The sequence below is a fragment of the Podarcis filfolensis genome (genome assembly GCF_964270895.1).
Source record: "Podarcis filfolensis genome assembly, chromosome: 7".
NCBI classification, from domain to species: Eukaryota; Metazoa; Chordata; class Lepidosauria; order Squamata; family Lacertidae; genus Podarcis; species Podarcis filfolensis.
Genome location: NC_139603.1, coordinates 21,462,801 through 21,486,363, shown reverse-complemented (window position 1 = coordinate 21,486,363; position 23,563 = coordinate 21,462,801). Strand labels below are relative to the sequence as shown.

Sequence of the window (23,563 nt, the reverse complement as noted above, 5' to 3'; positions counted from 1 at the left end):
CAGTTTCAGGTTAAGAACGGACCTCCGGAACGAATTAAGTACTTAACCCAAGGTACCACTGTACTGCTTAAGGGGAGTGGGAATCTCATAAGATTTAAATTCCTTCCTGCTACATGCATACACAGAGTGTTGAAATAAGAATAGCGAAAGCACAGCTAAGAAGCTCAAATCATATATATGACTGACACCCTTCTTTGGAAATTAAGCCAATGTTCAGACTTGAACATTCAAAAACTTTACTTGCAGAAACTTACAGATGAATTAAAACGTAATGTTTACAGTCACGTGTTTCTCGAAGCATGGGCTTACAGTCCTTCTTCTAACTTCCAAACAACTGTATTTTCCTCTTCTGAGAACTCAGCACTCAGCCGTCTGTATCTCAGTTGTCCATGCCTTGCAACTCCTATTAGAGATTTCCACTTTTACCTTCTCCTGAAGCTTTAATCTCTTTCTTTAAGCAAAGAAAATGCACTCCAACACTCTATTCAACTTAGCAGTGTTCACAGTGGATTTCAAAACACAGCCATCCTGCTTCACATAGAATGGAATCTCTCCTTCATGAGGTACCTCCCATGTGACCAACATTAGTCAATCACATGAGAATGACTAGAGAACTCTCTAGAATTCACTTACCAACCAGTCAAATTTAAACACATAGTAATGCATACAAGCATTTACAATTTCAGTGAATTAAATTACTATACTTAACACACAGTAGGTCCTTGTAGCAACACTCTGAGCTGTTTTATGACCTTTTCATTACATCAGCGTGGAATTCAAGAAGCCCCAAATGCAGAGATTTGTAAGTTTGTAATATATGAAAATGAAACAATTATTAGCATTGCTGCTCATAATCAAATACCTATTTAATTAAAAATATATATACAAAAGTATCCTGGTTCCAAACCTGACAACTTTCTTACCTCTCTGTCAGATGGTCTGCTCCGTCAGATGGTTGGAGGAGCTTGCCCAGGCATTCTTCCACCAGCAACAGATTGTCCAAAGCACAAATTATTGCCCTGAAACATTGAATGAGGAACAGCTGCAAAAAGAAGAATGGTAAAAAAGTAAAAAAATAAAATCAATTTATTGGAAGAGAAAACACACACATGTAGACTGAATGATCTCATGAGATTTTGCCCTGAGGCAAGTTGGATGGCATTACTGATAACAGGTTCTTGCCAAGAGACAAACTATATTTTGCCACTGAGGAGGCAACTAGAGATGTTCTGTTAAGAAAATCTTGATGTCAAGCTTATTCACATGGATTTTTTCTGTAATTTCTCTCTCACCCCTTGATCCTGAAAAGGTAGTTATTTTTCTTCAGCCAGTTCTACTAAAAATATGAACAACTCTTGCATATTATCGGCATTTGTGTACACATTCTTATACAGTGGTACCTTGGTTTAAGAACAGCTTAGTTTATGAACAACTTGGATTAAGAACACTGCAAATCCGGAAGTAGGTGTTTTGGTTTGTGAACTTTGCCTTGGAATAAGAACATGTTTTGCTTCCTGTTGAGTGTGGTCCATTTGTAAATTGAGTCCCCGCTGCTATGGGAAAGCACGTCTTGGTTTAAGAATGCTTTGGTTTAAGAACAGACTTCCAGAACAGATTAAGTTCTTAAACCAAGGTACCACTGTACGTATATTACAGGACTATTTTATATACAGATTTCCTAAAGTAACCAGCACTTAAACAGATAGTGCAGCAATGCATGCAACACTATAAAAATCTGAAGAAAATAAGAGAGGTGAAATCACACAGGTGTTCTGGGAGGGAATTTCTTATTTGATATTTATTCCAAGTTTTCATAAAATTCCCAACATATGCGGATAGTAGATTTGTAAACTCATAAAACTAAGCTGGCAGAAGATGACTGTGTAGATGTATTCATTTGTAGCTTTGGAAAACAATCTATTTAGTCCAGCCACTAGTGTCAGAATAGAATCATGCTGCATTTGTGCTTGTCCACTCTTGTGAAGTGAAAAAGCAAAATACACCCCACTGCCACTCTTAACTAAAGAGCCTTTACAAAAAGAAAGAAAGAAATACAGAAACCTGTTGCCCAAAGTTGCATGTTCTATCTAAAGAATGTCAGAGAATTCTGACCAAAAAAAAAAGGGGGGGGAGCAGAAGTTGCCATTGTTTGTTTATTTGTCCCATGCCCAAAATGGAAATCAATCCAATAAATATGATTGGTCTTCACTGTTGTTGCTTTCCGTCCACAGATTATACATAAAGCAATTCACTACATTCCTCTGCAATTGTATTATGTTTCCTTTGCAGTGACATGAACAGGGTGGAATAAGGCAAGGACAGTGTCAATTACAGAATTAATTGCCTAAGTTTTGCCACAGAGGACAGGGAGACGAAAAACATGTTTTTTGAAGGAAGACAAACTGCAGTGGGATGGAAACTGCACTGCATTTGATGACTGCAAGGCAGTGTAGGAAATGGTGGCTTCTGATATCCCTGGTTTTATCATGCTTTATGGAAAACCTGACCTAGTGTTGTATCGTGAGTAGCATCTAAGATGGCGTCAGCCTGACATTATAACTGCCTAAAGATTCAACTGCTTTTATGGCCATCTGAGAGGCTGCACTCATTGCATTAAAAATGGTGCTTCCTTCTTTCAGCCAGGAGTTGAGAGTAGGAGCTCATCCAGACTTCCACTTGTCCTACCTCTCTCCTCCAGGAAAACCCAATCTTTATTGTAGAATTGGAGCGAATGTCAATTGGCTTTTCTGCAGACGGGCATTTGCTCCGATTCAGTGCTAAAGAGTTTTTTTTCTTGAGGAAAGTGGTAGGACAAAGAGAAAACTGCTTTCTAGGCACAGGTCAAGAAGAAATGTAGATGAGTCCTTGGTTACATTGTCTGGCTATATAGGAATTGGCAAGAAAAAAGAGTTATATGATTCCTAGCGGTGTCTGTCAAGAGGATTTCTGAAGGAGAATCTCTGTATTATGTACTGCTTCAGTGCTTTTAACCTAGTAGTGTCAAACTAATAAATAAAGTTCTTGTTTCTCTTACTGGGCTTAACCTCTGCCAAGGAAGTCATGGAGTATCTCCAGAGAAAGAGCAGCATTCACTCATGTGAGCTCCCCTCTGTAATCTGACTTGGCACAGGTCTACCACCTCAGTGAGAACTAAGGCTTTGAAAACCTGCACAGTTTTCTCTCATTCCACCCAACGCGTTGAACTTGCCTGCCAACTACATCAGGCGGCTTCCACTGACCTTCGGCAGGGGATGTTTCCTCAAAGCCTTTTCCTCTTCTCTGAATTCTTGAAAGAGGAAACCTTGTCAGAGAGGTAGAGCAGGGGTTTTGCTCCAAACCGTTGAAGCTGTTGGAAAAAAAATCAAGCATCTCATTGCATAACAGGGATGGAGAACTGTTTTTCCATCCCTCTAGTCTAGTCCGTATAGTTAAAGCTATGGTTTTCCCAGTAGTGATGTATGGAAGTGAGAGCTGGACCATAAAAAAGGCTAATCGCCGAAAAATTGATGCTTTTGAATTATGGTCTGGAGGAGCCTCTTGAGAGTCCCATGGACTGCAAGAAGATCAAACCTATCCATTCTTAAGGAAATCAGCCCTGAGTGCTCACTGGAAGGACAGATCCTGAAGCTGAGACTCCAATATTTTGGCCACCTCATGAGAAGAGAAGACTCCCTGGAAAAGACCCTGATGTTGGGAAAGATGGAGGGCACAAGGAGAAGGGGACGACAGAGGATGAGATGGTTGGGTAGTGTTCTCGAAGCTACCAGCATGAGTTTGACTAAACTGCAGGAGGCAGTGGAAGACAGAAGTGCCTGGCGTGCTCTGGTCCAGGGGTTCACGAAGAGTTGGACACGACTAAATGACTAAACAACAACAACAACAGTCTAGTCCAATGACTGCATTCAGTGGTGGACAACCTTCTGGGATGGGGCAACAAAGGTAGCTCTTACCTATGTACAGGGGGTTACAGTCTGGATGTACAAATGGATTTCCAAGATGGTTACTTGCTAAAATAACCAATATTAGGTTTGAAACAAAATATTTAGAAGTAAAGCTTTGTATCCAGTGTAGTGCTAAGTAAGTGCTTTGTCAATGAAAGTATTCCCGTTTGGACAGCAGGATTCTCTTTCCCCTTTCGCATCTGGTACGTGTCCCATGCCCTCCTCATGCTCCAGAGTGTTGGAGGAAAACATAGAACAGATTTAGGGGGTTCACAGGGAGAGGAGATGGAGGAAACTCCTGTTGAACAAGAAGAAATCCTTGCGCTGATGGGATGCTTAATAAATGCTGCATAGGATACAAATCACTGTGAGACTGGTGACTTCTAAAAAAAGGGCCTTTTCATTGGTTGTGCTGTGCTCACGAAATGGCTTCCCCAGAGAAGCTCACCTAGCACTCACAATATAATTTTTAGGGGTCTGAGTTAAACCTCCGTTTCTCAAGTTTTAAATCAGAATCCATCCGTCACTTTAGGGGTTTTTGTTTACACCAGTTTCCTCTTTGCTGGGTTTCATGCTGATTTTAAAGTGGTTTCAGATGATGTGTTTTATGTTTTATGTGTGGGGGTTTTGGGGGGAGGGGGATTTTTGCTGTCTTTCTTATTTTCTCTTTCTTAAAACTTCCCCACCCCCTTTCCCCTTTGTATTTTACTCATAGCTGTCAACATTTTCCCTTTTTTTAAGGGAAATTCCCTTATTCCGAATAGGAGTCCTCGCAAGAAAAGGCAAAAGTTGACAGCTATGATTTTACTGTCCAGAGGACATGGTTGGATGACTTGGATTATGTGTTACGAAAAGGAGCAAAGCAGTTGAGAGCTCCAGATGGCTGGAAGGCCAAACAGGATGTTGATGTTTTGGGACTGTACCGTGGGAACAAGGGACAGTCTATTCTGTGCACTGAGCACCGGATGTTAGCTCAGAGTGTCACATGACCCTGTACTGGAAGTACATGGGAGGAGTTATTCTCTCTCTGCTGTTGATGTTAAGAGAGTGCAGACACGTTTTCTCTGTAGTGCTGGAAAGACAGAAATAAAGGCATGTAAATATATTTCTGTCTGTCTCTCTCCCCTCCCTGGGAATGAGGGAGGGGGGAGTGGTGTGTTCTTCTCACGTTTGAGGAGAATCACCGATAGTTATCTCGCCTTGTCTTGCCGGGAGTCGCTGACGGGGGAGATCAACAAGGAATCCAAGCCGGGCACCTGGAGAGTGGCCAATTCCTCTGACTAAGGCTTGAATTCCGACATTATGTATGTAATGAATGATATTAACAAGGGAAGAGAGAGCTGAATAAAATAATAGTTTGCCACATCCTGGAATTTAGAGATACACTCGCAAACCATTACATTAATGGTTTTAAGAGAAGGCTCCTGAAGCATACCAAGACTCGCCGGATGATAGGGCGGACTTTATTTTCTGCTGGTCAAGACCTCACATTACTCCCCTGTACCATCAAACTTCCCCATCCCTGCTAAGCCACTCTAACTCTAATCCCACTTCTGCACCAAATACTTTGATGTCATAATAATATTCATCTAAGTTTCACCCAAGGTATTGTGGTGCTTCAAAAATCCAGCGTTGCCCAGTATATGAGAGAAAAATAACATATGGAGGTTCTGCTTCCTGGAGGTTCTGCTAAATATGATTAGAAGGGACCGTCTGATTAAAGGTATACAGGTCGGAGCCAAACAATACAAACTGAAAGCTTTCGCAGATGACTTAGTATTGACGTTACAGGAGCCAGAATCTAGTACTAAAAGAGTATTAGAACTAATTCAAGAATTTGGTCATGTGGCAGGATTTAAGTTGAACAAGTTAAAAACTAAAGTTCTTGAGAAAAAATTAACACCGATTGAGAAAGAGAGGTTTCAGAAGGAGACAGGTTTAACATTGGTTAAGAAAGTAAAATACCTGGGGGTTAATATGACTGCTAAGAACTTAAACTTATTTAAAGATAACTATGAGAAATGTTGGTCAGAAGTGAAAAAGGACTTAGAAATTTGGTCAAATCTGAAGCTTTCCTTGTTGGGTCGAATTGCAGCTATAAAGATGAATGTATTGCCAAGAATGTTATTTTTGTTTCAATCATTGCAAATTTTGGACAAAATGGATTGTTTCAAGAAGTGGCAGAGAGACATTTCTAGATTTGTCTGGCAGGGCAAGAAGCCCAGAATAAAATTTAAAATATTAACTGATGCAAAGGAAAGAGGTGGATTTGCCCTGCCAGACCTTAAACTTTATTATGAATCAGCAGCATTCTGCTGGTTGAAAGAATGGCTGCTTCTTGAGAACACAGACATTTTGGATTTAGAAGGTTTTAATAACGTTTTTGGGTGGCATGCATATTTGTGGTACGACAAGGTTAAAGCACATAAAGCATTTAAAAACCATATTGTCAGGAAAGCTTTGTTCAATGTTTGGATAAGATATAAGGATTTATTGGAAAATAAAACCCCAAGGTGGCTGTCACCAATGGAAGCAAAAGCCCAGAAAAAGCTCAATATGGAGGCCAAATGGCCGAAATATTGGGAAATTTTGGAGCAAGAAGGAGACAAATTGAAATTGCAGAGTTTTGAGAAATTAAAAGATAAAGTGCGAGACTGGCTTCATTATTATCAAATAAGAGAGGCCTATAATTTGGACAAAAAAATTGGCTTCCAGGTGGAAAAATCAAAATTGGAAACAGAACTGTTAGATCCCAAAACTAAGATACTTTCAAGAATGTATAACTTGCTGTTAAAATGGAATACGCAGGATGAAACGGTTAAATCTGCTATGATTAAATGGGCACAGGATGTTGGAGATAACATTATGTTTGCTGACTGGGAACAGTTGTGGACCACTGGTATGAAATTTACGGCATGTAATGCCTTAAGAGAGAATATTATGAAAATGATATACAGGTGGTACATGACACCAGTCAAGCTTGCAAAAATATATCATCTGCCCGATAATAAATGTTGGAAATGTAAAGAAAATGAAGGTACATTCTTTCACCTTTGGTGGATGTGCCCAAAGATTAAGGCTTTCTGGGAGATGATCTATAATGAAATGAAAAAGGTATTTAAATATACCTTCCTGAAGAAACCAGAGGCCTTTCTCCTGGGCATAGTCGGCCAATTGGTGCCAAAGAAGGATAGAACTTTCTTTATGTATGCAACAACAGCAGCAAGAATACTTATTGCAAAGTATTGGAAGACACAAGATTTACCCACCCTGGAAGAGTGGCAGATGAAGGTGATGGACTATATGGAATTGGCGGAAATGACTGGCAGAATCCGAGACCAGGGAGAAGAGTTGGTGGAAGAAGATTGGAAGAAATTTAAAGACTACTTGCAGAAATATTGTAAAATTAATGAATGTTAAAATGATGCTGGATTGAAAATAAGTGGCATTAGCAACAAAGTTAATAAGAATATGCAAAAATGGATAGATAATGGATGAAAATATATAGCTGTAATATGTTAAGATATAGAGTTAAGATAAATGAAAGAGGGTAAGGATTTGCTGAATTGATTATGTAAATGGGAATACAAAAAGGGGAGGTGTGAGGAGGTCAATGAAACAAGCAAATGAGCTTAAAGATATCAAAAAATGGATTTGTTTTTAATTTTTTCTTACCTTTTCTTTTTTTGTATTTTGTATTTTCTTTCTTTTTTCTTTTTTATGTATTTTTGTATTTTTGTATTTTTTCTTATTTCTTTCTTTTTTATGCTTTCTTTTTATTCTGTAAACCTCTGTTTTTTGTAAAACTTTAATAAATAGTTTATAAAAAATAAATAAATAAATGTTTGAAAATAATTGTGCCTCGCAGAAATCCTGCTGATAGCTGCTAACTGTCTTTAGGACCAGTGCAGATTTGCTGGTACTCATGGCGTGCCGAGTAATTTCAGAACGGGCTAGGAGGCAGATATCATCTGATCCTAGATTCTACAGGTGGGAAAAACAGATATGTGGCTCCGGTAAGAGATAAGGAAAGAGGGGAGCTATTCCTACAGCAAGTGAGAGAAGAAAATCGAATACTGTCACAGAAAAAAAAAAACTTACTACATCTTGTTCAACAGGATCATAAATCCTTATACTGTCCTTCATTTGAATAGGTCTTCCATCCATAGAAGGGGAGTCTCCCAATAGATTCTAATAATTTTTCCCAGATACCTTCTACCGTTACTTCCAGGCAATGTTCTCAACTCCTGCATTACTGTTTATTTGTTTTTAGAAGGCCTTGCAGAATATGTTTAAGTAACACCAGGAAGCAGGGCCTTTAGGATCTAATACTGCTGCATTTATTAACTTCGTGGTATAGTAGTTTGAAATTAAATTGCTCTTTGGGAGTTATAGCTAATGTACTCTTAATACATAAGCTACCTCACATGAATTTTTATTTGGAAAACCAATACACCTACATAATAGTAATAGTAATAGTAATAATAATTATAATAATACCAGCAGAATTATGCATTGGACATTATTCCAGAGTAGGCTTCTTCTTTGTGGAACAGGAATTCAATAATATGAAGCACCCACCATTCCTATGCTGAATCATCTTCCTAGCCCCCTCATTTGTAAAACTTAGATCCTCACCATACTCATCCATATCTTATTTCTGGTTCCTTATCTTTTCTTCTGGGTTATTTTTTCCAAATACAGAAAAAAGCTGCTATAGAGTGGAGAAAGGAAATGTGGCTGTATGAATCAGTCCCAAAGTCACATATAAAGTTGATTATTTGATGGGTACAGGGTTGTGACTGTATATCTATTAGCCTCAACTTGATGGCTTACAAACTGGCAAACCAATCTAAATCTTTTCCCCAATAGTAAAAGTTAATATATCCCCCAAATAAATCTATTCATCACCTGTTATGGAGATCCATCTTGACAGTGCTGAGATGCTGTCTGACTGTTAACTGCTTTTGGCTTTACCAAGACTTAAAGCATACCCTCTTTGTGACATCACACATTACATCAGAATGGCATGTTTGCATTCAACCTAGATTATCTCCATGCCAACAGCAATGGCCAGTAAACTTCAGTAGCCAAGTAACCATCAGCCTGACTACCCAGTAGTTTCTATCTAGACTATTGGATGTTTATTTTTTTGCTCTCATAATCAAAGCCTGAAGAAGACCTGCATATAATCTGAAAACTGGTTTCCACTGTTAAAGAAAACTAATTGTCAGGGACTGGGCAGAGGAGGAATGGTGGAGACCACCTCCCTATCCTGATCCTTCCAGGGAGGAGGAAGAAGAAGACGACAGTATAGATTTACAACAGGGTAGCAGCTCAGAGGCAGATGACGGGGAAAGTTGGGAAATCATGGAAGAGCCAGAACACCTGGCTGACACGCTGTCATTAGAAAGCATTCCAGACCTTCCATCTCCCATAACCTAGTGAGCCTTAAAAGTAGGAAAGCAAAGAGCTCAGAGGGCACTTAGTAGCACCCATAAAGGAGATGATGTTGATGATGAATGAGGAAGTGCGAGAGATGGGGGTGGGTTGGAAATTCACTTGGGGCATTGCTATTATCCAAGAGGCTGGTTCTATAGCCTCTCTCTGTAAAGATTGAAATAAAAAAGGACAGTAAGAAACTTTTCCTTGTCTTTATACTTTCCTGGGCAACAAGCTAGGAGCCGCTGACAGCATCCTGACACTAATGATGTAATTTCTCTTCTTGTGAGTATTAATACTCAACCATCAGTTCACTTACACAAAAAGAATATAGCAATGCATTATTGCTTGTGTCCAGGATAATCCTTTGGTCCCACATTGTGATCTGAATATTTCTTCTTACTACTTCTGGGTGCCTTTGTTTTAAGGGGATATTCCCTATTATATGAAAGCCCACGCAGATCATACAAATATTGTTGATGTTGATATCAAGCCATATATCAGAGGAATTTGGCCACCCTCCAGGTGCCCGGCTTGAATCCTTGTGACCTCCTGTCTGCGACTCCCGGCAGGATCAAGGAAGGTCTCCAATCGGCGATTCTTCCCAACGTGAAAGAAGAACACACCATTCCTCCTCCCTTCCCTGCCATCCCCAGGGAGGGGAAAGAGACAGACAGAAATGTCTTTACATGCCTTTATTTCTGTCTTTCCAGTAGTGCAGAGAAACGTGTCTGCACCCTCTCACATCAGCAGCCAGAGAGAGAATGACTCCACCCATGTACTTCCAGTACAAGGTCATGTGACACTCTGAGCTAACATCCGGTGCTCAGTGCACATAATAGACTGTCCCTTGTTCCCACGGTACAGTCCCAAAACATCAACATCCTGTTTGGCTTTCCAGCCATCTGGAGCACGCTTCTGCATTGCTCCTTTTTCGTAACATCCTCCCCCAAAAGAATCAATGCGTGTTGCGGCAAGCAAAGCGTGATCCAGAGAAGAAAACAAACAGTTGTTATACACATAACACTCCCCTGTTGTTTCAGTTCCACCCTTGGAACTCCCCGCCACTGGTTTCCCCAGTGTACCTCTTTGGTTGTCTGGTTTCCAAGGAACGAGTGCATCTGCACTCCCTTGGCTAGCAACTCTCTGTTGTGTCTTTGTCTCTGACTTAGACACAGCTCCAACCTGTCCTCGGTTGTTTACAACAGCAACACATGCAACAGCTAAGTTAGCAAACTCTTTTGAGTACCTCTTAGGTGGTTGACCCTTTGTAACTCTCTCAGACCTACGTATGAGGTGCTGATCCTCTCTGCTCACTGGTCCAGTCTCAGGACTCTTTGGAGAACCAGTTCCAATGGTAAACAGTGGTTCATCCTTCAGTTGTGAAGGCCTATCCATTGTGTGAGACTTCCTCTCAATGACTGTGACAACTGAGCTCTCCGAGCTATCAGTGTCAACACTCTCAGTACCACTGTAATCAGTAAAATCATCATCATCTGAATCGTCCTCAGTGGGAAATGTGTGTACTATCACTCTCTCCTGTTCAGGAGCACTCTCTAGAAATTTTGTGAGAATCACCTGACCAGATTCAGACAAAATTACTCTGTAGAGACCCTTTTCATACCCCACAAAAATGCCTCTGGCATTCTTTACTCCACCTGGAGCTTCTGTCCTCACATGAGACCCAAAAACCCTGAAATGGGCAACAGAAGGTTTTCTCTGGAACAGTTTCTCAAAAGGAGAACTTCCCAACTCTTTCGACACCTTTCTCACCCATGCATGACAATACGACATGAGTGACTCCGCCCAGAACTCATGTGGCAGATGTGAACTAAGCAATTGCGCATTCATTCCCTTTTGCAATTCTTTGTTCACTTTTACACAGACACCCCTGTTCCACGCTTCCGCTGAAACAGCAATTTTGTGTCTGATCCCCTTCTTCTGCAGGAACCTCTGGAAATCCTGTAAAAAAAAAATCTGCTTCTTATCTGTCAAAAGACAATCAATGTTAGCATCATGCATATCTTTAACTTTGTCACAAAACTCCTGAAACCTTTCCAAGGCTTCCTGTGGCTTCTTTAACACATAAACCCAGACAAAGTTAGAGAAATGATCCACACACACAAGATAATATCTTGCATTGCCTCTAGATGGTTCTAGAGGACCAATCACATCAGCATACACCCGCTGAAACGCTCTGTCGACCCTGGCCACCTTCTTGGCGCTCGTTTTGGTCACACCTGCAAGAGAAATCAAGTTAGACTCAGAATTACATTCCATGTAATCACTTTGCTCAAAGTCCAACAAATACAGTCCACCTTTCTGTCTGGCAGAAAGATATAACTCTCCATCTTTGAAGATCTTGCAGCTCTTATCATCATAGGACAGTTTCAGTCCTTTCTTTGCAATCTGCGAAACACTCAGCAGATTGAACTTCAATTCAGGAACCAAGTAAACATTGTTTATAGTCAGGTTCAGACTCTTAAGATAGACAGTCCCTACACCGGTCGCTTCCAGCTCCTGACCGTTGGCCTGTTCCACAGTGAAGCTTTGCTTCTTAAACGTCGAAAAGAGTCCTCTATGCGGGGACATATGAAAATTACAGCCCGTATCGATTACAAAAGAGTGTCCAACATCTGGCGTGGTTCCTTTCGCCATCAGGGCCTTTGCAGGTTTCACCGAAGACTTGGTCTGACCTTTGCCTGCTGCCTCAGGCTCTGCTGAGCGGCCCTTAGCTCCTGTTGGCTGGCGTGGCTTCTTGCAGCTCCGCTGACGATGCCCAGCCTGTCCACAATTGTAACATCGGACAGCGTTCAAAGCTACAGCATCCTCTCCAGTAGCAACAACAGTGGGGGAATTAGAACTCCGTTCTTCCCTCCCCCTGTCCTTCACCTCCAGTGCAGCAAGCCTGTCGTGTTCATTCAAAACAACGGCAGTCACCCTCTCCGCGGTCAAATCGTTCGCGGGGAGGGAACCAAGCTGACTGGCAACGGTTTTGTAAGTCCGGTTTAAGCTGTTAATCATCATGAAGCAAAACACTTCCTCCTGCAGACGGAAATTGCGTTCCACCATCTGTTGGCGCAGATATTTCATTTCCGTCAGGTGCGCTTGAACATCTCCATCAGGCGCAAGCCTCAGATTGGTCAGCTTCTCAAAATATAACAACGCTGAAGAACCAGCATCTCTCTGGTGTGTTCTACGCAGCGTTTCCCAAATCTCACGCGCATATTCCAAATCCTGAATATGCACAAGTTGATCATCCGAGACACACAGAATTATAGCCGTCCTGGCCTTCACATTCTGTGATTCCCAACCTCGGGTTGGTGCTTGAGGGATGGGGTTCTCAATCACCCCAAAAATCCTCTGATTCTGCAGCAGGGCCTTCATCTTTACAGACCAAGATGAATAATTGTCATTAGTCAGGGGAGGCGGGTAAGGCAAGGCTCCCCCCTTCTTGGGATCCATTTTGAATCCAAGCCTCAGCTCTTCACCCTCGAGCTAGTAAAATCCCAAAAGCTCTTTTGAGCTGTTTACAGCCTCTCTCAGGCCGGCAATCTCCAAGCTGTCTCCAAGTCAAAACAACTTTCGCTTTCCCGGCTCTGACTGAGCCAGCCCCAGGTGTCAGTAGTTTTCCGCTGTCCTGACTGTCGTTGCTTAGCAACTGTGCATACTTTTCATCCTTATCTCGCCGCAAGAATTTCTGGTATGCAAGCCTTTCTTTCAGAGCTGTTTTTCCAAACGCAGCTCTCTCGTGAACCAGAGAATAAATCAATCTGCATTCACACTTTTTGCCCGATATTCAGCATACCTTTTTGGGGCTCCGTTGCTTGGAAAACACCCCCTCTTGGTTTCCAGCCGCTCAGCCTCTGGCAGCAATGCAGACGTTATCTTCTTTCCTTGGTGCAGAGGATGGCACACGATCCATCAACCTCTCACCTCTCATGCTGATTCCCATGGATCAGATAACCAGCAGCAAATGCTACCATATGTTGATATCAAGCCATATATCAGAGGAATTTGGCCACCCTCCAGGTGCCCGGCTTGAATCCTTGTGACCTCCTGTCTGCGACTCCCGGCAGGATCAAGGAAGGTCTCCAATCGGCGATTCTTCCCAACGTGAAAGAAGAACACACCATTCCTCCTCCCTTCCCTGCCATCCCCAGGGAGGGGAAAGAGACAGACAGAAATGTCTTTACATGCCTTTATTTCTGTCTTTCCAGTAGTGCAGAGAAACGTGTCTGCACCCTCTCACATCAGCAGCCAGAGAGAGAATGACTCCACCCATGTACTTCCAGTACAGAGTCATGTGACACTCTGAGCTAACATCCGGTGCTCAGTGCACATAATAGACTGTCCCTTGTTCCCACGGTACAGTCCCAAAACATCAACATCCTGTTTGGCTTTCCAGCCATCTGGAGCACGCTTCTGCATTGCTCCTTTTTTGTAACAGTTGATGCAGTTTAATCTTACATACAATCGCAAAATCAATGTGCATCTTCTCTGAACTCCCAATGGTAGAGTTCCTAGGATCACAGAGCTCATAGGTCAATATCCAAGAGAATCATTTCAGATGTGGTGATAAGGGAGAGAAGGGAGATAGAACATGACTGACATATACCTCCTGTTCTCCTGAGCAGATTTATAATTCCTTCCAGTTTGTGAGTTAAATTTATTTGTCTACATCACAGGAAGATTCTGCATCTTTCCTTCAGGTGAGATATGGAAGGACAATACTGGAGGAGATGGAAAAGCATGAGGAACAGGAGGAAGTCAAAACATTGAGTTCTTACCCTTCCGTACCCCCTTTGTACCCTCATGAATCAGGCAATTCTAGATTGCCAAGAAAAAGAGTTGGGGAAACTTAAATGTTGTTCCAGAAAAGATGGAGCCCACTTTAAGTAAGAAGGAAAAGCAAGCTAGCAATCTTCTTCTAACACTGGGGGTTTCTTCAACAACAAAGCCATTTGATTGATACATAAAATCTGTTAAGTGAGTTCAATTATATTTAAGTAGTTTCCCTGCTCTTGCCAAACACTCATCCTCATGTACACTTGCTAGATTTTGCAGGCACTTTTTTACGATTATTCATCCTGATGTCCGCAAATGGAACTCTATTAATGCTCATTTCAAAGGCCACTGTAAATTCAGACACATATAAACACCACACACAATGCTGAGCCTGCAGAACCGCTTATACACCAGACTATTAAGAAATACTTTTTTTTTTTAATTTGAAAAGTAAATCAAGGAACTTTTTAATAGGTTAGGAAGGAAGGCATAAGCATAAATAAGTATCATAGTTTGTCCATTCTTTTAATGGTTTCATTGCCGTCGTAAACTAAAATGTTAATAATTTATTTTGTGTGTCTTCCTTTTAAAATAAATAAATAAATAACTGCTTACTGAGGAGCTTAACAGTGTATATAGATTGTAATGTGACTGAGGAATTTACAGCCTTGGTACTAGGCTGGTTAACATGAGCCAGTGAAAAATAGTGCCATAAAATTTCATTTACCATTTACCACTATGCTGGTCCGAAGCAGCCAAAACCTCTTTATGTGAGCTCATAAATGGGGGGTTGCTTTTATTATGTGGCTCCATTAACTATGCCATACCCCCCAAAAGGCAGAAGTTATCACCTTTAAATGAATACCCTCGTCAGGTCAGGATTTATGTGCATGTATGAAGAAGAAATAAGATATACATGTGTCTTTTGCACAGATAAACATGGACTTATCAGCATGCAGACTGTAGAAGGAATCCAGTTGTGTAAACCTCAGACACAAACAGATGGCTTAATGCCTCAGGGTTTCTCCACACTTACCCTTCCTCTGATTTAAAGCTCCACATTGAAGCACTTCTCCTTGTGCCCTCAATCTTTCCCAACATCAGGGTCTTCTCCAGGGAGTCTTCTCTTCTCATGAGGTGGCCAAAATATTGGAGTCTCAGCTTCAGGATCTGTCCTTCCAGTGAGCACTCAGGGCTGATTTCCTTCAGAATGGAGAGGTTTGATCTTCTTGCAGTCCATGGGACTCTCAAGAGTCTCCTCCAGCACCATAATTCAAAAGCATCAATTCTTCAGCGATCAGCCTTCTTTATAGTCCAGCTTTCACTTCCATACATTACTACTGGGAAAACCATAGCTTTTACTATACGGACCTTTGTTGGCAAGGTGATGTCTCTACTTTTTAAGATGCTGTCTATGTTTGTCATTGCTTTCCTCCCAAGAAGCAGGCATCTTTTAATTTCGTGGCTGCTGTCACCATCTGCAGTGATCATGGAGCCCAAGAAAGTAAAATCTCTCACTGCCTCCATTTCTTCCCCTTCTATTTGCCAGGAGGTGATGGGACCAGTTGCCATGATCTTCGTTTTTTTGATGTTGAGCTTCAGACCATATTTTGCGCTCTCCTCTTTCACCCTCATTAAAAGGTTCTTTAATTCCTCCCCACTTTCTGCCATCAAGGTTGTGTCATCTGCATATCTGAGGTTGTTGATATTTCTTCCGGCAATCTTAATTCCGGCTAGGGATTCACTCAACCCAGCCTTTCGCATGATGAATTCTGCATATAAGTTAAGCAGGGAGACAATATGCAGCCTTGTCGTATTCCTTTCCCAATTTTGAACCAATCAGTTGTTCCATATCCAGTTTTTTGGTCTAAGTTCTTTTTAAAAAATTCTGCCTTTCTGCACCAGTGGTCCTGCACAAGTCTGCAATATTTTGAAAAAGGAACCATTTGGAAGCTTGCTGTGGCCTCCCCACCAACAGCTGCTGCCTGAGGTGGGAACATCACTCTGCCTAACGGTAGGGCGTGCACTGTTTCAGAAATTTTCAAGAAGCAAGCATGATGTTTGGGTTGACAGCTGACCACTTTCATTATTGCTGGCTACTTTTGACAGTAAAACAATAGCCATAGTGGAACTAACTGCACTTTCTGTTCTTAGCAGGAGTCTTAAATATTTTAGATATGTTCACACAGTTTCTGTGTATCGGATTTTACCCCCTTTCCTCTCTCTAATAGCTTCCCTTATACTTTAATCCCATCTGCTTTTAGCTGGCCTTCAAAATCAGATAGCGATGGCAGAAGGTTAACCTTTACAACAACATGTGTTTTGTAAACCATTTCTTTCCTGAGAAGCTTAACCTGAGGGGGCAGAGAAGGGGACGTTGAAGAAAGGTGATTTTTAAGAGGTGTACAGTTTCCGAAACCTGTAGAGCAATGCCATGACTGACTGCTTCCAAAGCTAGAGGCAAGATATTCAACATGAAAAGGGAAGGTACTGTGAATTAAGCCATTCATATATGTAATGGCTGTCTCTGGATGGCAAACATATATCCATCAAACTGAGAAAGTCCACAAGCTAAAAAGTTAAACATGGCCACAAATAAAGTTGATTATTTGGTATCTGTTGTACTGAAGTGATCTTAAAAACCTGGCTCACACATACACACGTATCACTTCTTTCCTTTAAACTTGTGTGTGAGAAGACTCTTCTGAAAGCAGCATACTCTTTCAGGTGGTGAAAATCCTGTATGAGTGGCCACATCTGTTTTTTTGTGGTTTTTTTTTAATTATTGCTCAATTTCCACATAACAAATTATCAAACCATATACATTATTCCCCCCCCTTTCACCCCCACCAAGGACTTCCCTCAGCTCCTCTCCCTGATTTCTCTTCACATATTTTCTCTGCATATTATAAAATTGTACATATCCTTACATATCTATCCATCATGTTAGCAACCAATAAATTTCTGTATGTTTATTCAAAACCTGCCAAGGAGTCCAGTTCATTTTGTTGTCTTTTTAGATAGTTTGTAAAAAGTTTGCATTCCTCCTTGAAGTCACAGTTGTCCTTGTCTCGCAGTTTGTAAGTCAATTTGGCCAGTTCTACATAATTCATCAATTTCTCTTGCCACTGTTCTTTTGTCGGGATTTCCTCATTCTTCCATCCTTGTGTTATCAAGTCTCTTGCCTGAGTGGCCACTTCTTAATGCAACTTGGAAGTTGTTGGCCATTGAACAGACCCTAACTCTTGTCACCTCCAGACATGCTTCCACTCTAGTTGGGACAAATGGAAGGGCTTTGAAGGAGGTATGATGTTTTTTTTTCCACTGTGAAGCATGAAAATTAGAGGTGGTGCTTAAGGAAATTTGGGAAGGAGTTGCCCTCTTCTATATTTCAGGTCACATATGATTCTTTCTCCCATGTGCTTAAATCACAAGTTATTACGAGGCATATGAAAGTGAGCAGAACAAATGTCCTTCAAATACAGTACATCGCTTTGGGGGCGTTTAAACTTGAATTGATCAAAGGATGGGACTTGGAGCCTTGTCATTTAACCATTTAAATAGCCTCTTGTGAGCTGGATGAGACTGTTATTAGTCTCATCCAGCTTTTAAATGATGGCATTCATATATTTTTGCATTGGGATTTAGATTTCCTTTTTATTAAATTAATGTCCTGACAAACCTATAACACCACCATATGTCTGGTTCCTATTCAGAGAAGCATTCCAAGTCTGAGGCTACAGCTCTTGCCTAGACACATTGTTAGCAGATTGAGCCTAAGTTTCATGGCTGTGGACTGCTGTCTCTCAGAGTTAATAACACCTCCTGGGAGGGAATTACAAACAAAAAAAATTCTTTTATATCTCTAGAATGCTATATTCTACCTCATTAATCCAATGGAAGACAATAGTCTGAAGCTTGCCAACTTTGTTCTGGATTATGACCATCATCATATATGTCATAAGTGAAGTCAGTGGCATGGAATGCCAGAGGCAACATAAGCCACTACCTTCACTGCCTAACACCAGTCATGTGGGGGTAAGGATTGCTGCTCTTTAGTTATGAACTTAGGCTGAACATTTATTTATTTTCTTATATTTTTATCCTGCCTTTCTTCCCTCCTGAAACCCAAGGTGGCATACGCATGTTCCCAGGTCTCCCATCCAGCCAAAGACCAGACCAAGATCTGCTTAGATTCAGCAGAGTCACATCCCTGCAGTGAGAAATAGTCTGTCAGGCTTCAGGGAATTTGCTTCTTCCCCCTGTTGCAGCAGATAAGTAGAACAAAGGAAAAGGAGTCTTCTTATCGGTTAGAAACTTTAATAATCACAGCAAGAAAACAAAGAACCCATCTCCTAGAATGGCGGTGCTCCCAGTTAAGGACTCCACCCCCTTACATCCCTATTAATCTATGTCACTTCTACATCTTGTAATCTGAGTTTGTACCCTCTGTGCTTTGTGTGCTATCTGTTCTGCCACTTTCCGATCTCTTCTTGACCATGGGGAGAGCGAAGGAATGCTTTCCGGAGACACTGAATCTGTTAACCCTCTCTCTTCCAGTGTTTCTTCTTCTAGCTGTTCCCCATCCAGTATCTCCCATCTTCTGCCTTCTGAACTATGTCCATCTGCAAACCACTGTTCCAAATCTATACTGTTCTCCTGCTCCTGGGAAGATTCAGGATCTGGATCAGGAGGAGGGGGAGGTTCCCACCTTCCTCCTCAGTGCAGCCCTCCTCAGCACAGTCCCTGACATAGTCCGTGCCATTATCAACATAATACAAACCAGTGTCTGTTGCCTGTCAAGGTTACACAAATGTAGGGATTATTCCCACATAGAAGATGTTGCACTCCTACTGAGTATCTTGGTGTCGTGTACCCTATTCTACACATTCCAATTGTTATAGGCAGGCCCTTACAGAGCTCACCTGTGGCCCTGGGCAGAAGTCTTGTTAGAATAAAGTTATAAACACTTGACATGACACAGTAAATCCAGCAGGCCCCTGGTGCCCCCCGACCAAGGCCTAGGGCAAGTGTACCCAACTGCCCCCTCTTAAGTAACACATGTTACGATTTTAAACAAGAATCACAGTGTGCGACATGAACAGCTGAACTTCCTTAGAGGAGGAATTAGCAAAGATACAATTAAGCAGTAAGAAATTGATACAACACTATTAACCAGTGTTTTTGTGTTTTTTTCCTGGGGGTAAGCAGGTGTACGCATACCCCTAAACATTTTGTGAATCTTTGTACTTTTGTCCATTTGCTGTATTTATTTTCCCAATTTGAACTATAAAATGGTGATTTTCTTGAGGAAAATGAGAGTACCCCTAAACATTTTTAAGGGGGGGGAGTACTGCTCTTAAGTCATTAGAAGGAACAGAGAGAGTGTATCAGGCCAGTATTACGAAAGTTTCATTGATTACCATCTCGGTTTCCAGGCTCAATTCATAGTGTTTTAACCTTTAAATATGAAATGATTTGACAATCAGGTACCCAAAGGACTGTCATCTTGTAGCAAATGACGGAGTGACAGCAGAGGCGTAGGAAGGACAGGTGGTACCTGGTGCGGAAAATTTCTTGTCACCCCCCCTCCCACACACATTGATTTATTTATTTTTTTGCCTGCAAAAATGGTTTTACGTTATTTTATATTTTCTTACAAAGGAATGTGGATTCTGAGCTTCTGATAACAAGTAGGCGACTATGGACAGATACTTAAATCTACAGGATAGATTGTGTTTTGGTTTGTGTTATTTTATTTTATTTATATTTATTGTTTATTTATTTAATAAAATTTATTTTTTTAAAAAAACCTGCAAAGTGGTTTACCGAAACAAAAAACAAAAAAACCCCACAACAGTAAAATCAAGAAAAATTAACAATCCTACTTTAAAGCATACAAAAGCTAAAATATTAAGATTAAAATTACTTCAACTTCCTAAGCATCTAGGTATGCTTGCCTAAAGAAGAATGCTTTTAACAGGTGCCCGAAAAGAGTCTAGCAAAGGCACGTGCTTTGTTGAAATTTCAGCCTTCATGACATAGGAAAACGGCCAAGTAAACAGCTATTTTCGTGGAGGAGGGTCAAGATATTAACTGATATGCATGAAATTTCATATGTAGCTATATAATCCCTAGTGTAGTAAGATAAGACATTTGGAGCAGGCATTTTTTTTAAAAAAAGGTTTTTATGAACCACCCTAGTAGGGCAGTAATTGTTCCTTGATAATTTGTCACCCCCCTCCAAGATGGCACATGGGGCGGACCACCCCCCACCCCCCTTTCCTACCCCCCTGAGTGACAGCACTCACCTGACCTCCGATTGCTTGTGTCATTGAAATGACAAGACTGGTGGAGTGCAAGCATACCAGCTGAGCCAATCCGAAAACCCCATGAGTGTGCACCCTTACTGCCGCCTTGCCCATCCTCTCCCCACATTTTGGAGATCTTGTGAGTGCTAACGCTCCACCACACTATCTGCTACTAACGCCATGTGCCAGGTGAAACTGTCAACCATTTAATCATTTTCAGATGCTCCCCATTTTCTGAAGAGGCTACAGAAGAGAAGGCCTTTTCAGTGGTAGCAGCTAAGCTCTGTACTGTACCTGACACATTTAGTGTCTGTGTTTTTCAGCGTCAAGCCAAGTCCATCTTATTATCTCATGCTTTTTAATAGGTTTTTATACATTTTTTGAATCTTTTAACCAGTGCTTTTTTTCTTGGGGTACGCAGGGGTACGCATCCCCCTAAACATTTTGTGAATCTAACGGGAGAGGAAACTAAAACATTAACTTTTTTAGTTTCTTATCTAGCATGGTGAATCGTCAGTTCTGTTGCTACCCCCAATGGCAGCCTCATTTCCTGTCACAATGAGTCTCAGATGGAAGCGAGCATTTAATGTGTGAAGTAGGAGTTGGAATCTAGCATGGTGATTGGTCAGCTTTGTTGAATTTACTGTATTTATTTTTCCCGATCTAAACTATAAAATTGTGATTTTCTTTCATCAAAATGAGAGTACCCCTAAAAAATTTTTTCCCAGAAAAAGCACTGCTTTAAACTAATTTCATGTTGCTGATGTTTTCATTGGTTCTGCTTTGGGTTGCCATACTTCAAGAAGTAAAAATCCTGACACAAAAATTGTTGAGCTTCTTTTGGGGAATCGCCCCAAAAAGTTGCTGAACCTCAAAGTTGATTTGGGAATTCACCCCCAAAAAGGCAAAGAGTGATACTCAGGACATTTTGCTGATTTTTCAAGATTCCCCCCCCCCCCTCCGGTTGCTAATTTTGCCATTTGAATCCCAGACATATCTGGGAAATTCCGAACATATGGCAACCCTAGTTCTGCTGACTGCAATTTAATTGTAAGATGATTTTTACTGCTGCCATATTATCTATATCTGTCTATCTATCTATCTATCTATCTATCTATCTATCTGTCTATCTATCTATCTATCTATCTATCTATCTATCTATCATTGCATTTTATTTGTATCCTTTAAGATTATTATGAGCTGCTTTGAGCCAAAGTAGAATGGGTTGTAAAGATATAACTTTAATTACAACACCAAACAAGCATTACAGATTGTCTTATCCTTTCCTTCTCATTGTGAATAGCATCTGAGGAATTTATAGACACTTCCCTTTATGCCGTTCAACCACTTGCTCTAAGACACTGACAAAGGCCTCTTGGTAACCATTGAGGTACATAATAAAGGGTGATGTTGGGAATGCAGATTAATATAAGGGATACTGGGGATTGGATTGAACCCCTTGGGTGTTTAATGACAAGATCAGACCAGTTCTTTTCAGGAGAAATTCAAGTTCGCAGCTCTGAAATCTTGTCAGTTTACATCATGCTGACTGTATGCTCAAGAATATAGTATATTTTTAGCAAAATTGTTCGCTTTAAAGTTTTTTCCCCTGGCCACAGTTTGCATCCAATAAAACCTTTCTCTTCCCCTCCATCAGGCATCCATTAAAAAACTGTGTGCTGTTACCACATCTGACTGTTCAACCCTGGGTTTAAAGGAGCCGTTAGCAATTTCCAACTTCCCTCGGCTTTTTCCTCCTCGCTCCAAAAGGTGTCTTTTAGAGAAGGTTTGGAAATTGGTCACCTTTGTTGTGGGTGTTTTTTTGACCTCTATGAACACCAAGATTTGTAAGAAATAACTTCAGCAGTTGAAGACTTACTCACAGTTATGGAAACTTCAGGGGGTTATGATAGTTGAATTTATGTTTGGGCAGAAGCAGGACTTAAAGCTGCTGAGGAAGAGAGAGAAGCTGAGGAAAAGAATTGCCTTTTGTACTGACAAAACTGCCATCTGAAGAAGTGGAGAGACATGAAAGAACTATTAATACAGCAACACTCCTTAAGGCCTGCATTCACTTCTCAATCATATGTTCCAGTCCCATTGGTTAACTCTACCCATCTTCTTCATTCATCGCTATTGCAAGGCCGACCCTACTGTTAGACAGAGTGAAGTAGCCAGATCAGCTAGCTGGTATGGGTTGTCATGAAGGACATTTGTTGTTGTTGTTACTGTCAAAGGGTAGGTAGGAGAGGTGCTTATAGGATTTTCTGCCTCAGGTACTAAAGTAACTTGAGCAACCTTGAATCTTGTGCATTTTAGTTTGTGTGTGACATTTACTTTGCTGCCTCAGAGAGCAGATTGCTTGTGTAGGTCCTGCATCTATTGGCACTAGAGAATTGTGCACGATGGGTGTCTCTCTGTGTGTAGATATTGAACTTATCTATGTGAAGTAAGTCCGTGCATTATCCTTCCCCATCCAATGGGAGGTGTAGAAAAACCAATAAAGGCATCAGCTTGAGGAAGGCTGCCCCACAACATTGCAATATTTTCCAGAAAATCTAGCTTTCCTTAGCCCAAACAGTTTATAAGTACAGTGGAATCTTGGTTCTCAAACTTAATCCATTCTGGGAGTCCGTTTGACTCCTGAAACCATTCAAAAAACCAAGGCGTGGCTTCCGATTGGCTGCAGGAGCTTCCTGCACTCAAGCGGAAGCCGTGTCGGACATTCAGCTTCCGAAAAAAGTTCAAAAACCGGAACACTTACTTCCAGGTTTTTGGTGTTCGGGAGCCAAAATGTATGAGTACCAAGGCGTTCGAGAACCAAGGTACAATTGTACTGAACAATGCTTCAGTACCAGAATCATTCTCTCCTAGATTCAAGCACTCAAATGCTTTCCTGTCTTATCTATCTTATGTAAGCAAACTTCAAGTGGTGCCCACAGGAGACTTCTTACTCTGCTGCTTTTGATTTGGTGACTTGCTGATTAATGTACTGTACCGGAAGATTGGGCAGGACACCTATATGCAGCAATACTCTTATGAAGCACCTTTCATGAGGCATCTACAACAAGTACCCATTTG

General features: G+C 41.1%; 2 long non-coding RNA genes across 4 annotated transcripts in view; one reads left to right on the top strand and one right to left on the bottom strand.

Annotated features, from left to right (window-relative positions):
• Positions 1-8,948, bottom strand: part of LOC310767185 — a 29,328-nt gene extending 20,380 nt beyond the window's left edge. For 2 of the 3 annotated variants that reach the window (XR_014550677.1, XR_014550678.1), the window contains exons 1-3: positions 8,853-8,948; positions 3,240-3,346; positions 924-1,042 (exon numbers count right to left, since the gene is read on the bottom strand). This is a non-coding gene — a long non-coding RNA (uncharacterized lncRNA). Of the gene's footprint in view, positions 1-907; positions 1,043-3,239; positions 3,347-8,852 lie in introns of all 3 variants that reach the window. The other variant, XR_014550676.1, reaches the window with a different exon arrangement.
• LOC310767297 overlaps positions 1-23,563 on the top strand; it is a 58,475-nt gene that overhangs the window by 11,415 nt on the left and 23,497 nt on the right. The window lies entirely within an intron of this gene.